The 15,647-nt window shown below is 58.9% G+C and overlaps 1 protein-coding gene across 2 annotated transcripts in view; it reads left to right on the top strand.

Moving 5' to 3' along the window:
• The window catches only part of IQSEC1 (IQ motif and Sec7 domain ArfGEF 1), a 275,586-nt gene that overhangs the window by 207,597 nt on the left and 52,342 nt on the right, over window positions 1-15,647 (top strand). The gene's annotated exons all lie outside the window — the stretch shown is intronic.

Below are 15,647 nucleotides of genomic sequence, written 5' to 3'. Positions count from 1 at the left end.
TTCCAGCGGCAGGAGACCCATAGCAGATGAGGAAGCAAGCCAAGAAGAGTGTTTCAGCTGCTGCTAAGGGCTAAGAAGATGCACCTGCCCTGGTCAGTGTTAAAGGGGCTTCGCCGTGGAAGAGCCTTCCAGAAGGGCGAGGAGAGGAGCCCCCTTCACCCGCCCTTGGGTTCCTCGCTGTCTCTGATCCTCTGCCCTGGTTGGAAGTAGCACATTAGCCCCTCTCCAGCTCAGGTGCCCTGTGTGGCCGGGCTGCCTGTCCTGTCGGGGTGTGTGTCGTGCCCCGGACGCTGCCGTCACAGGGGGGGTCCCTGCCTATCCCCTGTGTCCCACACCACACAGGGTCTCCATCTCAAACCGTCACGCGGAAAGATGGAAAGGCCCAGGAGCAGCACCCTGGCCCAGAGACGCAGGGCAGCTGAAGCCCCCGCCCCGCTCCAGAGGGCTCTGCCTGCAACCGTGGCCCCTCAGAGACCGCGCCACCCTGACTTCCGCACTAACACCGTCTTGCTCTCACTGTCTTCCCACCTGTCTGAGCAACTCTGTACAACGTGGCCTTGTTCCTGTTCTGAGCTGTCTGTGCATACGGCTTCCCAGGTGGCGCTAGAGGTCAAGAACCCGCCTGCCAACGCAGGGCCCGGGTTCGATCCCTGGGTCAAGAAGATCCCCTGGAGGAGGGCTCGCCACCCGCTCCAGTATTCCTGTCGAGAATCCCACAGACAGAGGAGTTGGTGGGCTACTGTCCACGGGGTCGCAAAGAGGGGGACGCGACTGAAGAGACGCAACCCGCAACACGGACGTGGATTTGGGCCGGAGATGTTTGCTCGGGCCTGGCTTCTTCTCAGAGTCACAGGGAGCTGTCACTTGGCCTCGTCACGGCTGGGTGGTACTCCACTGCACCGCCAGCCACACTTAATTTTCCGTCTGTGTCTTCAGATCGGGGCTGTGTTCTTGAACACGCCCACCTCCCAGTGCGTGTTCGGCCTCCTCCCTGCTGTTTGTCTTGAGCCAGGCCAGGTGGTACGCGCTGTTCAAGGTCGTCCCAGAGCCGCCCAACCCTGTGGTCCTTCCCTCCCATCACCCCCCCCCCCCCACGCCACCCGCCACCCCTATTGTCAGTCTTGGCCATTTTGGCTCACCTGGCCAGTGTGGAATGGTTCTACTCCGCACCTTCCTGCTTGCTGGTGGGGCTGAGCCAGCAAACGTATTCATACATTTACTGGCTGTTTGGTTCTCCTCGTTGATGGGACTGCTGAAGCCTCCTGCCTACCTCGGACTGTCTTCTCGGTTTTTCTGCTGTTGTTGTTGATTTTGAGGATTCTTTAGGTATTCCAGATTCCAGTCCTTCGTCAGTTATACGTGTTGTAAATATCTTGCATTTTTCAGTCATCCTGGAGTCTTAAAATGAACGTTTCACTCTCAGAGGTCTTAATTTGAGTGATCTTAACTTCATTTGTGTGAGTGTGTTTTAAGAATCCTTTCCTACCCTGCAGTCATGAATTCACCTTTTACATTAGATCTGTAATTGGCGTTGGTAAATGGTGTGAGATAAGGGTTCCATTTCACACACAGGCACACATGCTTGCACACCAGCCTGCCCAGCAGTTTGGTGACTCGCGAGTCCCTTCACCCCCCTGCTCTGCCCGTCCCCTCCTCCTGCGTGCATACCTTTCCCGGTGGCGTGCAGGAGCCACGGCAGGGACAGCCCCCAGGCCGGGAGGACGGCCCTCCCCCGCTGCCTGCCCGCTCCTGCCGAGCAGGTCTGCGGGCCGTCACGTGTCCGCTGGCGCTGAGTCGGGCTCTGGCGGATTAAGCAGGGGCTCAGGGCTTATGACCCGCGCTGGCCGCTGCACGGGCCCCGGGGAGGGCAGAGGGAGCTCAGCTCTGGGGGCCGCAGAGGAGACCCCCGGGGGCCAGCGAGGCTGTGCTCAGGAGGCAGGAGGTCCCCAGCCCCGGCGCTGGAACAAGGAATAAGGTGAGAGGGATGGGGCGGCCCGGCTGTGTCTCTCCCGCCCGGCTCCGGGAACCTCCGTCTGAAAACGAAATGTTCCCCAGCCGCCCCTACCCCCGTCAGACCTTTCCATCTGGGGGGACCCAGAGCCAGGAGGTGGGGGCAGGAGCCCACAGGAAGACCTGCCAGGGTTCAGGCCGCTGTGCAGGCTCACCTGAACACACACACAGACACACACACAGACCCCCCCCCACACACACACAGAGACACACACACAGACCCACACACACACACAGACCCATAGATACACACACACACAGAGACACACACACAGACCCACACACACACATACACACAGACCCATAAACACACACACACACACAGAGACACACACACGCACACCTGCCCACTGGCTCCCGAGGAGCTCTGCGTCCCCTGCAGAGATGAGGGCTGCCCTCTGGTCAGGGAGGTCACTGCTGCCCCCCAGTCCGAGCTCCAGACCCCAGCGCCTTTCCCCTGGCGATGGCCAGGCCCCTCCCCTTGGGTGACCTTTCCTCCTGTCCTGTAAGGTTGGGGGATTCGCCTATTTAACAGATGAGGAGACTGAGGCTCGGCGAGGGACTGTGGTCCAGCTGGGGCCGGGCTGGGAGGACGGCTCTCAGCCCCTCGGCAGCCTGCCTACGTGAGCCCAGAGCAGGCTGTGCCCACGGCCTGCCGGAAGACACAGCCCCGGGGCCTCTGGCAGCTCCGGGTGCCTGGGGGCGGGGCGCTGGCCTGGGAGCAGAGCTGACCTGGGCTATCCCTTGCTGGTGCCTTGGGGGGATGGGGGGCAGGGGGTGGGTGACAGTAAGAGGCCCTAACCCTCCAGGTCGCTCTGAAATGCACTGCGTGAAAGGGCTTCCACATGCGGCCGCTCCCAGCAGGCCCTTCGGACTTAGCTTTCATTCGCACAGGGAAGGTCAGTACCTGAGTTCACTGCGTCCTCTGAAGCCCTGGGCTTCCATCTCCTTCTTTTCGTCCTCGGATTTATTTATGCGTTTATTCCTCTGAGTTTCCTGTTTGCTTAGGAAACACAGGCATGTGGTCCAATCGCTCGGCCTTCTGAGAGCGTACGATCCGGACGACCTGCGCCCTCGCCTCGCCCCAGAGCAAACCCGGGCGCTGGAGGCGTGATGGTCAGCCAGACTCCTGTGTGTGTGTGTTTGTCGGCCACCGTGTTTTAAAGGGAACAACAGCCTGGGTTCTGCCCCGTCCTGTGACTGCGCTCTGGGCCTTTAAATCCACCCACTTGATTAGAGAGCCCGGGATGGCCTCCCCACAGAAGCCGGGCGTATTTGTAGGAGCTGGCACCAGTTCCTCCTGGTCAGCAGGCCTCGAGGGAGGCTGCAGCCTGGCACGGGGCAAACAGGGGGACTGTTGAGCCGCAAAGAACGGTCCGTCTGTGCCCTGAGAGGGCCCCGATCGGGGCCCAGCTCCCCCTCTGGCCCACCCTGGTGGCGCTGGGTCTGGAGCCCGGGTGGAGCCTGGGGAGCTGGCTGAGGCCCCGCCGGCTGCCAGCTGTCCACCGGGCGACCTTGAGCCTCCTCTGGCCTCCTGACTCTGTGCAGAAACCCAGGGCACTGGGTGGCCCCAGCGAGAGAATCGAGGGGCTGTCTCCTCGGGGCCCCCAACACGCCACCTCTCACCCGTCCCTGCCGGGCAGAAGCCCATGCTGTGGGCCGGAGTTTCCACTCTGCCTCTTACACTTTCACGGTGCTCTGGAGGCAGCCCAAGCCCCACTGCCGTGTTCCCTGTGGGCCTTGTGACTCCTGGACCTGCCGGCGTCTTATCTCTGCTGTGGAAATCTCCCAGAGGGCAGTGGGTAGGGCTTTATCTCTCCCAGCCTCAGAAAGGAAGGCAGCAGTCAGCACTGCGTGGCAGCGTACCCCGTGTGTGACTACACACCCTCATCAGAAGGGCTCCCTGCCCCCTTGAAGGAAGAGCGGGACCTACCGTTGCTGTCGGGGGCGGCAGGGCCCAGGGTCACGGTCGCCCGGTGTGGCCGATGTCGGGGGCGGCAGGGCCCAGGGTCGCGGTCGCCCGGTGCGGCCACTGTGCAGTCGCTCAGGCTGTGCACTGTGCAAGAGCAGCTGGCAAAGCACTGCTGCCAAGCTGCAAGCTGGTGAGACGCTGTGTCCACCAGGAGAGGGCGCCGTTTCTGAGTTCATGCACAGACCCGGCAGCTCACTGGTGGAGAGGGGCCTGGCAAGGTGTCTCCTCTCCTCTGAGACGGGTTTTCTCTGCTCAGTTCTCTAGAATCTCCCTCCAAGACTCTGCTGGTAACCGGGGGAGAGGCCCTCCAAACACCCTCCTGCATCGGTGGGAGCAGCTTGAGTAAACCCCGCCCAGAGAATCTTCAGAGGGAATGGGGCCCTGGCTCAGGGCAGACCTGGGCCGCATCTCGGCTCTGGCCGCTCCTGGGCAGAGCTCCTCAGCCAAGCCCTCCACTTGAGCATCTGTTGCGGTGATACAGTGGTCAAGAACCCACCTGCCAAGCAGGAAACATGGGTTCAATCCCTGGTCCGGGAAGATCCCCTGGAGGAGGAAATGGCAACCCACTTCAGTGTTCTTGTCTGGGAAATCCCCATGGACAGAGGAGCCTGGCGGGCTACAGTCCATGGGGTCGCAAAGAGTCGGACAACAATATCCCCCCAAAGCCCAAGCATGAAGGACCCTCACGTCTGGGCCCGGCCCCTCGAGCAGGACCTCTTTATTTGTGAAGGCACACTGACTTGAGGACAGAGTCACATGAACTAGACGGAGTCAGCTCATCCCCAAGACTTCCTCCAGCACCTAGTGCATGCCAGGCCGGAAAGAAACAGTGAGACCCACAGACACGACTTATCCTTTCAGAGCCGAGTCATGAAGGTGGAGTCGGGAATACATAGCTGGAAGGGAGCACCAGGCAGAGGGCACGGCGTGTGCAAAGGCCCAGGGGCAGGGGCCAGCTCCCTGGGTGTGAGGCTGGAGCCATGTGGGAGGGTGTGTGTGCTAAGTCACTTCAGTTGTGTCTGACTCTGCAACCCCATGAACTGCACCACTCCAGGCTCCTCTGCCCATGGGATTCTCCAGGCAAGAATACTCAAGTGGGCTGCCGTGCCCCCCTCCAGGGGATCTTCCCGACCCAGGAATCAAACCCGCGTCTCTCACACCTCCTGCATTTGCAGGCAGGTTCTTTACCACCAGCGCCCCCAGGGTGGATGAGTGGGAGGGGCGAGGCCAGCGGAGGCCGGAACCACAAGGGTTTATGGGCATGGTGAAGAGTTAGGTGCCAGTCTCTCTCTCTCTCTCTCTCTCTCTCTCTCTCTCTCTCTCTCTCTCTCTCTCTCTCTCTCTCTCTCGTTAAAGATGTTTGTTATTCGTGTGGCTGCACTGGGTCTTGGTCGCGGCAGGCAGGACCTTCGATCTTCACTGTGGCGTGTGGGATCCTTAGTTGTCTTATGTGGGGTCTAGCTCCCTGACCAGGGGATGGAACCCTGGCCCCTCGCTGGCAACACGGGGTCCTAACCACCGGGCCGCCAGGAAAGTCCCTGCTGCTTATTTCTTAAGCAGCGAGGAGCCAGGGTTTCAGCCTCCTTAGATCAGTGACTCAGATTGAAACGTCAGTGACGTTGGGTTTGAGTCCTGGCTCTGCTTCCTGACCCAGGTCCCCGCCCCCCCGCTGTGTGACGGCGGGGTAGGTTGTGTTCGGTGGTGCAGGAAGGAGAGATCTGAAGGGGAAGCTTAGCGGGGTGTCCGAGGTGGGCTCAGCTGCCCCTGTGGGCACCACGCTGTGCAGTCCGCTTGAGGCTGGAGGGCCAGGCTGCAGTTCTCCAGCGGGACGGCAGGGGGCGCTGGCCGCTCGGCGGCGGCGGGTGGGCTGGCCCTGCGGGGCCCCGCGCGGGACCGGTGGGGTCGGGAGGGCACTGGTCAGGCCAGGCTGGGGCCGCGCCTGCCTCCACTCTCCCCAGCACCCCAAGTGGCGCCCGGACCTACGATTCAGGGCCCCCGCCCGCAGTTGCCGGCTCTCCGTCGTTCATCCCTCCGGGACCATCATCAGCTGTGACCTGAGCTGACGTTTTAAGCCGATCTAAATTTGCCACCCAGACCAACCAGGGGACAGCTGGGCGAGACCAGCCCCTGCAGGGGAGCGCTGGGGTGCAGACCCCTGCTCCCCCGCCCCGGCCAGTGTGGTGCAGGTGACGAGACACCCCTCGCGGGCGGGCGGGCGCACGCTGGCACACTGAGTGCCCAGGGACTGTTGGTCCAGCCAGTCCGGGGCCCCCAGGAGGCCTGCAGGCCTGGCAGTGCTTCCTCTGCCCCCCACTACCCCGGGGTCCCCGCTCCTGGCAGTGGGCTGGGAGCACAGGGCAGCCCATGTGTGTTCAGTGAAGACATGTCCTTCCGGCCGGGGGCTGCGTTGCAGGGCGGGATTGCTCACACTTGGGCCATCACTGTCTGTGCTTGGGTGCCCACCGGCAAGGCCAAGCCCCAGGAGAGACCCCCTGGGAGCCCCCAGGACGGGGCACCGCGGGAGGGGAAGGAGGAGTCCTGGGAGAGGTCCCCGCGCTGCGCTGCGTGTGGTCACCCTTCACCAGGGCGATAATTACTGCAGACGTGCCTGAAAGGGAACAAATTGCTGTGTGCTTGCAATTATAAATTGCGTTTCTGACCCTCCAGGGGTTTCCAAACCTTGATATCTGTGCTGTTTACACATACGTTACCGTCATTGATGGAAATTACCAGCAAGGCCAGAGCTTTCTGTGGGTCGTGCTTCCCGAGAGATGCTCAGGGTGGCTGTGCTCTGGGAGTCCCTGGGGGACCCGGGCTGAGCCTCGAGCTCAACTCCTCTGTCGTGGGCTCAGGTTCTATCTGCAGCCCGAGACTTTTCACACGTGGATCCCCAGGCTGGAATCCCGGCTCTGCGCCGACCAGCTCGGGGGCCGCCAGCCGCGAAGCCCTCCGTGTCCCGGTTTCCTTACTTGGACTAAGTAACGGGACTCGATAACTGGCTCAGAGAGCGCCGCGTCCAGCGGCAGGCCCTTGGCCTCGGTGCCCAAGGCGCTCCCTGGGCCTGTCCTCTGTTCAGGATGCCGGGAGGCCCACATCCCCGGAGGAGGGGACCCTGGCCCTGGAACCCCGCCTCCCGTCCCCCCCGCAACCAGGCAGCCCTCCCGGGCCTGCGGGGCTGTGATCTCATCTCAGTGTTATTTCTTGCTGCAGAGAGTATATTCTCAGAGTATATTCTTAGTGTGAGACACAGGCCACAGGTGGGCGTGGAACGATTCCAGGTGAGCCACGTATGCTACATTCGGTGACGTGGAACTGACAGATGTACCCTGCCCCAGGAGAAAGCTGTTCCCCTCCAGGCTCTTTCAGCCCCTCCGATTAGGTTACAGATTACACATTACACCGAATGTCTCTTTCACGCCTCTTTGTCACTCCAAAAAGGCTTAACTACAGGTCCTTCTTTTATAGGAAGTAATATCTTTTATAGCAACTAGTATATAAAAAAGGCTGCAAGACAGACAGTGAGCACCCCCCTCCCCAGCCCCCCGAGGTAATCATCGTCCAGAGACATGTCTATCAGAGTGTGTGTGTGTGTCTCTGTGTGTGTGCTTCCCCTTCCTTATAATATATCTTGTATCTCATTCTGTATCAGAATACAGCAAGCATCCTTCTGTTTTATAGCTGCTGTCTGTAACATGGATTTTCTATACTTTTAATCTCTGTTTTAAACAAAGACAGAGCAAGCCTCAAGCACAGGCCTTCTGCTGATAACAAGCTCTGAGCAAGGATTTATAACAGTGTTTGGTTTGGTGATTTACTTTTCTGACAAAATTTAATATATGCTCGGCACGAATGACTTTTCACTGATGGAGCAGATATAATGTGTGCTGATATGCAGAATACTATTAAGTAATTGGCACACAGGTGCCGTGTGGTTGCTTGGAAAACTAACCTGGGCATAAATCCAGGCCACTTCTGCCGGCTCCCCCGCCCCTCCAGCACCCTTCTATAAAATGAAGCCCCTGCCCTGAGCTCCAGCCTCATTCCTCACAGCTCACCCAGCCCCGCACTTCACGCGCCCTTATAGGCCGTTCCTGTGCCTGGAGTGCCCTGCAGGGAGCTCCCATTTGTGCCGCAGATCCCAGTCCAGGCTCCACCTGCTCCAGGAAGCCCTCCCTGATGGCCGTCCCTCCGCCCACAGTCGTTCCCGCCCCTGCGCCAGGCCAATCGCATGACTGCACTGATCACCCACCTTAGTTCCCTGGAGCAGCGCGGGGGGGGGGGGGGGGGGGGGGGGGGTGGTCCCCAGACTGCTGCAGGGTGAGAATGCGCATCGCTCGGAATTCCCCCCGGGACTGCAGCTGCTGCTGCAGCTGCTGCTGCCGGGACCTCACTCTTGAGTCTCTCACTGGTGGAGGGCAAGTCGCAGGCTGTGTCAGCGTCCCTGGGTTCTCAGCTCAGCGCCGTCATTAGCAGGCTGTGTGTCTTTGCACAAATTACACCTTCTCTGGGCTTTGGGGCCTCCGTGAGAAACAGATGTGAGCCCGCCTTGTCGGGCAAGTATCGAGATCGTGTGAACACGTGTGTGGAAACTGGGCTGGCACCAACCAGTGTGGGTTGCTTCCTTCCAGCCCCCTGCCACCCAACTTCCCGAGGGCAGGGCCCACGTCTGTTGTGTCTTGGACCCTCTGTGGCGCCCGGCCTGTGCCTGGCGGGCACTCACTGCCCACATTCAGGAAAGCACCTGTGCCCAGTTATCAGTTTATTCAACTAGCGACTCAGACATCGCACCTGCCCTATGCCCGCTGACTCTGAGTCCATGGACCCGGGTCAAGCTGGACGGAGTCTTCTTCTCGCTGGGACCAGTGAAAGTGCAGGTCGCTCAGTCGTGTCCAGCTCTTTGGGACCCCACAGACTATACAGTCCATGGGATTCTCCAGGCCAGAACACTGCAGTGGGTAGCCGTTCCCTTCTCCAGGGGATCTTCCCAACCCAGGGATCGAACCCAGGTCTCCCACATTGCGGGCAGATTCTTTACCAGCTGAGCCACAGGGGAAACCCAAGGACCAGGGAAGGGGTGGGATAAATCAACAGCATAAAGCAGATTGCTGCGGGGAATGTTCAGCCCACTTAAGGGAAGCTGTCGTTTTGGGAGCACTTAGTGGCGTCCGTTTGCAAACCAGGCTTCGGAGCACTTGCTGTTGTAATAATTGAACGCATCTATTCATTAAAGCAGAGGGCCGCTGGGGCTTGCTTGGCTGGCCCTTGGTGGCCGAGTGGATGCAACGGATAAGAATCCATGCTGCCAGCAGGGTGGGCCACGCAGGGCAAGGCCTCACCACCCCCCTCTACCCGCTTGGTGCAGCTGGCCCCCAGGGAAGCGCAGCTACTGGGAAAGAAACCCACATACGTCAGGAACGGTCGTTCGCTTTGCCCCCGGGGATTCCTCTTTTTAGAGTCACTTTAGCTCACAGGTTCCTTAAGTTATGAGAATCCCCCTGGTTATGAGAATCAGTTTTTCTGAAGGTCAGTTTCATGTGAAGAGGGGCATTGGCTGAGATCAAACAGGACCAGACTGGCCTCGTGCTGGCCCTGAACCAGAGTGAACCCGGTTCAACATGATCCTTCAGCTCATCACAGATTTCCTGAGCACCTACTGCCCACCAGGCACCTTCCAGAAGCTGGGGACACCCTGGTGACACGTCATTCCTGTGGAGGAGGGGCAGTAAACCAGGGAGCAAGTTGCTGAGCCAGATAACCAGGCAGAGATGGACTTTAACGGGGATTAGACCAGATCGAGGGCCTTCCCCAGTGGCTCAGAGATGAAAACTCCTCCTGCGATGCAGGAGTCACAGGTGTCAGGGGTTCGATCCCTGGGTCGGGAAGATCCCACGGAGGAGGGCATGGCAACCCACTCCAATAATCTTGCCTGGAGAATCCCACAGACAGAGGAGTCTGGCGAGCTACAGTCCAGACTGTTATAAGGAGTCGGACACGACTGAAGTGACTTAGCACGCACGCACGCAGACAGGATGGGGAGAAAGAGGCTGTGCTTTATCTGGGGGTGGCCTGGGCTGTTCTCAGGCACAGAGTGGACTCAGGCCAGTCCTGGACAGACTGGAGCGTTTCCTAGAGCTTGTCCCCAGGGGAGGGACTTGGTGCAAGTGTCGTGGGTCACACCCCCCGCTCCCGAGGATCTGGCGTCCTTGCGCCACCAGCCAGGAGGGGAGGGCTGAGCGGGACGGGCTGTAGGGGGCGCCAGTGATCGTGTCCTGGGGCTGGCGGGGCACCTGGCAGGGAGAGTGTGGCGAGCAGTGTCATTCTGGCGCTGACGGGGGTCAGGGAAGAGCCCGTCACTGGTGAAGGCAGTTCCACTTCTTGCTTCTAATTTTCTTCCTGATATTGTCAGGCCCCTTGAATCTGCAAGAAATCCGGCAAATGGCCATTTCCCGTCCACTTGAACAGACTCCTAACCCAGGTGGCTGCAGCACGTGGTAGCCATAGGCCTTTTGCCCATGGACCCTGTCTCCAGGGCTTCAGGACGAGCAGTCCGTATCACCTGGCTGGACTCAGCAGAGGGACAGGGAGAGGGTGTGCTCCCAGGAGCAGCCAGCCCGGGGAGGGATGCAGCGGGCCTGTTCTCATCTGTGGCCACCACTCCCATCTTCCTTTACTTCCACAGCAAACCTACATCTGCTGTGCCAGGGGCTGGTGGGGGAGGCAAGTGCTCCGGGGACCCAGGCTCGGAGGGCTTCTTGGAGGAAGTGACCGCTGCTGGCTGTCTTGTGCACTCCATCCGTCACCGAGCACCGCTGGGCATCACGCGGCCGCTCCGTGGAGTGAGCCTTTCCTGGTGTGGTGGTCCCTGGGTCCCAACCATGTGGCTCTGCTGTCTGCAGCCTCCTGAGGAGCTCTCCCAGGCCCTTACAGGATCGTTCACCCATTTGTCACCTGTTGGCGTCATAACAGCTGCATCCAATGCTTATTGTTCGTTTAAGCGCTCCTGATACCTCCAACCATGACGGTTCCCTCCGTCTGGGGCGTCCTTTGCCAGAGCACTGGGAAGGAGGCGCTCAGGAAAAGATGCCCAGTTCGCGGCTGCACCCCACACTGACCTGGGGACTCAGGTCCCTCGTCTGAACAGTGGGCAGCAGCACCTAGTCACCATGGCCCCTTCTGGCTCTCAGGTTCCAGGGTGTGTTCACATTAAGGCCACTTTCATCTCACTGTCGTGGTCTGGCCTTGGCCAACCCAAGTCCCAGTGAGTTTTTTTGTGGTTGGACTTAAAATTCCTCTGGCTTGGTGACAGGTGTCTGAAAGCAGGCCAGTTATGTGCAGCAATGGCCACATCTGAGCCCATCGCCGGGAAAATGACGGAGAGCCACTTGAGGCTTGCAAGCCGTAATAAGTCTCTTTCAACTTTGCTGTAACGTGAAAGTATCCATAGGCAGTACAGAACTGAGTGAGTGTGACTGCGTTCCAATAAAACTTTATTTGAAAAAGCAGACAGGGGGCGAGACCTGCCTCCCAGGCCTAAATTTGCCTTTGACTTATTCAGCTGAGCACCTCAGTGTTCCAGGCCCACAGCAGGCACAGGGAATGCTATAGGGAAGGATGCAGGCCCAGCTCTGCCCGGAAGGACAGCACAGCTCTTGGCTGTGATGGGAGAGCAGGGGCAGGGGAATGGGACAGCATGAAAGGGGAGTTTCTGACTTTGATGGCGGGCAAGTCTGGGTGAGTTTCTGGGGGAGGTCGCGTCAAAAGCTGAAACTCAAATCCTAGCTGTGAGCCAGCACCATGGAGGGTGTTGCTGGAGATTGGAGCCAGACCAGACAATGCAGGAGGAGGTCTGTGGGAGAGGGACTGCGAAGGTCCGCCTTTGGGGGTGTAGGTGCCACAGGTCTGGCCAAAGGAGAGCAGGAAGGCTGTGGAAGATGGCGGGGCGGGGGGGACTGTCAGAAGCCCAGGGAGGGGGTGAAGTCAAGTTGTGGGTGGGCGTGTGAAAGCGGCCAAGGCAAGTAGATCAGCACTGAAGCTTAGGACGAAACATTTTCATTCCATTCTTGCCTTGTAGGCGGGCTCCTACTCACCCCTCAAGGCCCCAGCCTAAATGTCCCTTCATCTTTGGAGCCTCTTGTTGGGCAGAGTGACAAGCTACTGTCTCCAGACTATCATAACACCATACACAGGGCAGTGTCTCCCCAACTGTGCCTCAAAGCACAGGCATGGAGTAAGCACTAACGTGTGTTTGCTAAATTAAACGAAAGGGCAGGTGAATTAATGAGCCAGGGGAGAGGTGGGTGATGAGCCTCCCTTTACAGTTGAGGAAACAGAGGCTCAGAAGCCTAAGCACTTTGCCCAGACAGCATGCATAAGATTTCTTGCCCGGTCTGGTCATTTCCACTCCGCAGAAAAATTGGCTTTCTCCACCTCTCCAGGCTGGAACTTCTCTCACTCGCCTCACGATTCCTTGAATTATTAATCTGTGAGGCAGTTGACAGAGAGCAGAAGCAAAAGGCACAGTCTGCAGGAAGGGAAAGTAAGAGAACGAAGAGGCGTCTGGTTTCCCGGGACTCCATCCTCTGCAGTCCAAGTGCTTACAGGGAAATCCAATGCCCTTGCCCCAAACCCCAGCCGGAGCTCTGTCGCCAAGACTTGGCGGGCGGCAAGGCCCTGGGCCTGCAGAAGTGCCTGGAATCCTTGGAGAATCCGGGTTTCGAGCCGTGTCTGGAGCGCTCCACAGCTGAGGAGAACTCTCTTGGCCCCGTTTATTACAGCCTATTTTTAGAGGGCAGGCCAGGCTGGGGTGGGAGTTCTCCACCCCCGTCCCCAACAGGACTATTTCAACCCTGCCGACTGTGTCCCCGCCCGTCTCCCCACCCCCAGCCAGGCTGCCGTGGAAGGTCTTCCTCCAGAGCCCTGGGTGGCGGGGCCCCTGGTGGTGGTCGGGTGGTCGGGTGATACACCTCACTGTGGTTCCGATTCACATTCCCCTAATGATCAGTGATGCTGAGCCTCTTTTCGTGTGCTTATTAGCTGTTCATATATCTTCTCTGGAGAAATACCTGTTTGGATCCTTCGCCCGTTGTTAACAATTCTCATCTATTTATTTGGCTGCCCTGGGTCCTCACAGCTGATGTGTGGGCTTTCTCTTGCTGCGGCACGCGGGGGCTCCTCTGTGGTGTGCACACTTCTCACTGAGGTGGCGTCTCCTGCTGCGGAGCACAGACCCTCCACACACAGGCTCAGTGGCTGCAGCTTGCAGGCTTTACAGGCCCGGTAGCTGTGGTGCACGGGCTCGGTTGCCAGGAGGCCTGTGAAATCTTCCTGGACCAGGGATTGAGCCTCTGTCTCCTGTATTGGCAAGGCGGATTCTCACCCACTGCACCACCAGGGAAATCCCCTTTGCCCATTTGTTAAACTGGGCTATTTGCCATTTTATTGCCGAGTTGTAAGCATCCTTTACCTGACAGGGATTGCTGCTGGTGGTGTTCAGTCGCCAAGTCATGTCCGACTCTTTGTGACCTCGTGGACTGCAGCCCGCCAGGCTCCTCTGTCCTCCACTGTCTCCCTGAGTTTGCTCAAATTTATTGAACAAATGAATTCATTGTTCATTGAGTCGGTGATGCTATCTAACCATCTCATCCTCTGCCGCCCTGTTTTCCTTCTGCCTTCAATCTTTCCCAGCATCAGGGTCTTTTCCAATGAGTCGGCTCTTCCCATTAGGTGGCCAAATTATTGAAGCTTCAGTTTCAGCATCAGTTCTTCCAATGTATATTCAGGGTTGATTTCCTTTAGGATTGACTGGTTTAATCTCCTTACAGTCCAAGGGACTCTCAAGAGTCTTTTCCAGCACTATAGTTGGAAAGCATAGTTCTTCGGTGCTCAGCCTTCTTTATGGTCCGACTCTCACATCTATACGTGACTGCTGGAAAAACCTTAGCTCTGACTGTGTGGTCCTTTGTCAGCAAAGTGATGTCTCTGCTTTGTAATATGCTCTCTAGGTTTGTCATAGCTTTTCTTCCAGGGAGCAAGCGTCTTTTAACTTCATGGCTGCAGTCACAGTCTGCAGTGATTTTGAATTCCAAGAAAATAAAATCTGCCACTGCTTCCACTTTTCCCCCTTCTATTTGCCATGAAGTGATAGGATTGGATGCCATGATGTTAGTCTTTTGAATGTTGAGTTTCAACCAGCTTTTTCACATACTAGACCTTATTAGATGCATAATTTGAAAACAGTTTCTCCCATTCTGTCTTCATTTATTTTCAATGTATCAAAGAAAACATCAGAAGTGAAGAGGAGGGGTGTGGAAATGGGCTGTGCGTTCCTGCCCAGCCTCTTGCCCCGGGAGCGCTGGGGTACTAAACTGGCCCTGGGGCTGTCCCTTGCCAAGCTGCAGGCTGAGCCAGCCCAGTCCTCCTCCTTCACTGTTCCTCACCCGCCCCAGGTCCCCATCTGGGAATAATGCTCCCCACTGGCCCCCCTGCAAATGGAAGATTCAAAAGGGCATGTGAAGAAGCCCCTGCATGCGGGGCTTCCCACAGCTTCTGCCCCCTGCTAACTGCCAGCTGCCCAGCCCTCCAGGAGATGTACCTGGAGAGGCGGGGCTCTGACCCTGTCTGTCAGCTTGAGGAGTCTCCCGACTACATCTGAGCATTCCACAAGTGCAGATGCCTGCCTTCAAGGCGCCCAAGGACAGAGAATACAGAGACGTGCAGCTGAGAACGAGGTGCCACGACTGCTCGTGGAAGAGAAAGCCACGAGGGGGAGGGAGAGCCTCTTCATTAACCCAGTTAAACTGAGCCTCAGTTTCCCCTTTTGACAAGCGGGACCAGTAGTAACTGCATCACAGTGTTGTAACTGAGGACCAAATATCAGTAAAAACCTCTAAAATGCTAGTTAGTATCACTTTAAGCTTGCCTGGGGGTCTGGACGTCGTTCTGTGGGTGGGGGGAGGGCAGAGGGTCTGGAGGGCTTAGGGAGAAAGAAGCTGCTTCCGTCAGATCCTCACCAGAAAGCCCGCCAAAGGGTGTCCTCAGACTCGAGTGGGGGCACCCACTCCCCTGTCTCTAGGGCAGGGGCGTTAGAGCCGAGAGCCACACCATCTGGGAAAGCGCGAGCCCCGTTTCATAAACCGAGGCCAGAGTCAGGATTGGCAGGGCTTGGCGCCGTTGGCATAGTAGGCTACAGTTGGCTGGTTGGGGGATTTTGTATCTGTTGTGCTCACACGCTCAGGAGGGACATATGCCTGCTAGAGGGCTCGGTCTTGGAGTAGTCCTCCCAGGGGAGGGCCCATGGCTAGGGCGGGGAATGCTGCCGCGGGCGAATCCCGCCCCTGCTCAGGCCCCGCCCCCGGAGCGCGTCCCGCTCATCTCCACGCCCCGCGCGGCCTCGCCCCGCCCCTACTGCCCCGCCCCCTGAGAGCGGGCCCGCCCTCGCCCCCGGCGCGAGGGTCTCGTCCCTCCTCCCGCGGCCCCGCCCCTGGCACGCGGGCCACGCCCCTCCCCCCGCCCCACGGCCCCGCCCCCACGGCCCCGCCCCCTGAGAGCGGGTCCCGCCCCCGGCGCGCCGCCCCGCCCCTCCCCCGCGGCCCCGCCCCCTGCGGCCCCTCCCGCGCCCCGGCCACATTCCTCCGGCCCGGCCTAGCGCTGCGCCTGGCGGGCGGCG

This window comes from Budorcas taxicolor, chromosome 1, assembly GCF_023091745.1.
Source record: "Budorcas taxicolor isolate Tak-1 chromosome 1, Takin1.1, whole genome shotgun sequence".
NCBI lineage: Eukaryota > Metazoa > Chordata > Mammalia > Artiodactyla > Bovidae > Budorcas > Budorcas taxicolor.
The sequence above is the reverse complement of the archived record's forward strand: the minus strand, read 5'-3'. Positions and strand labels throughout refer to the sequence as shown.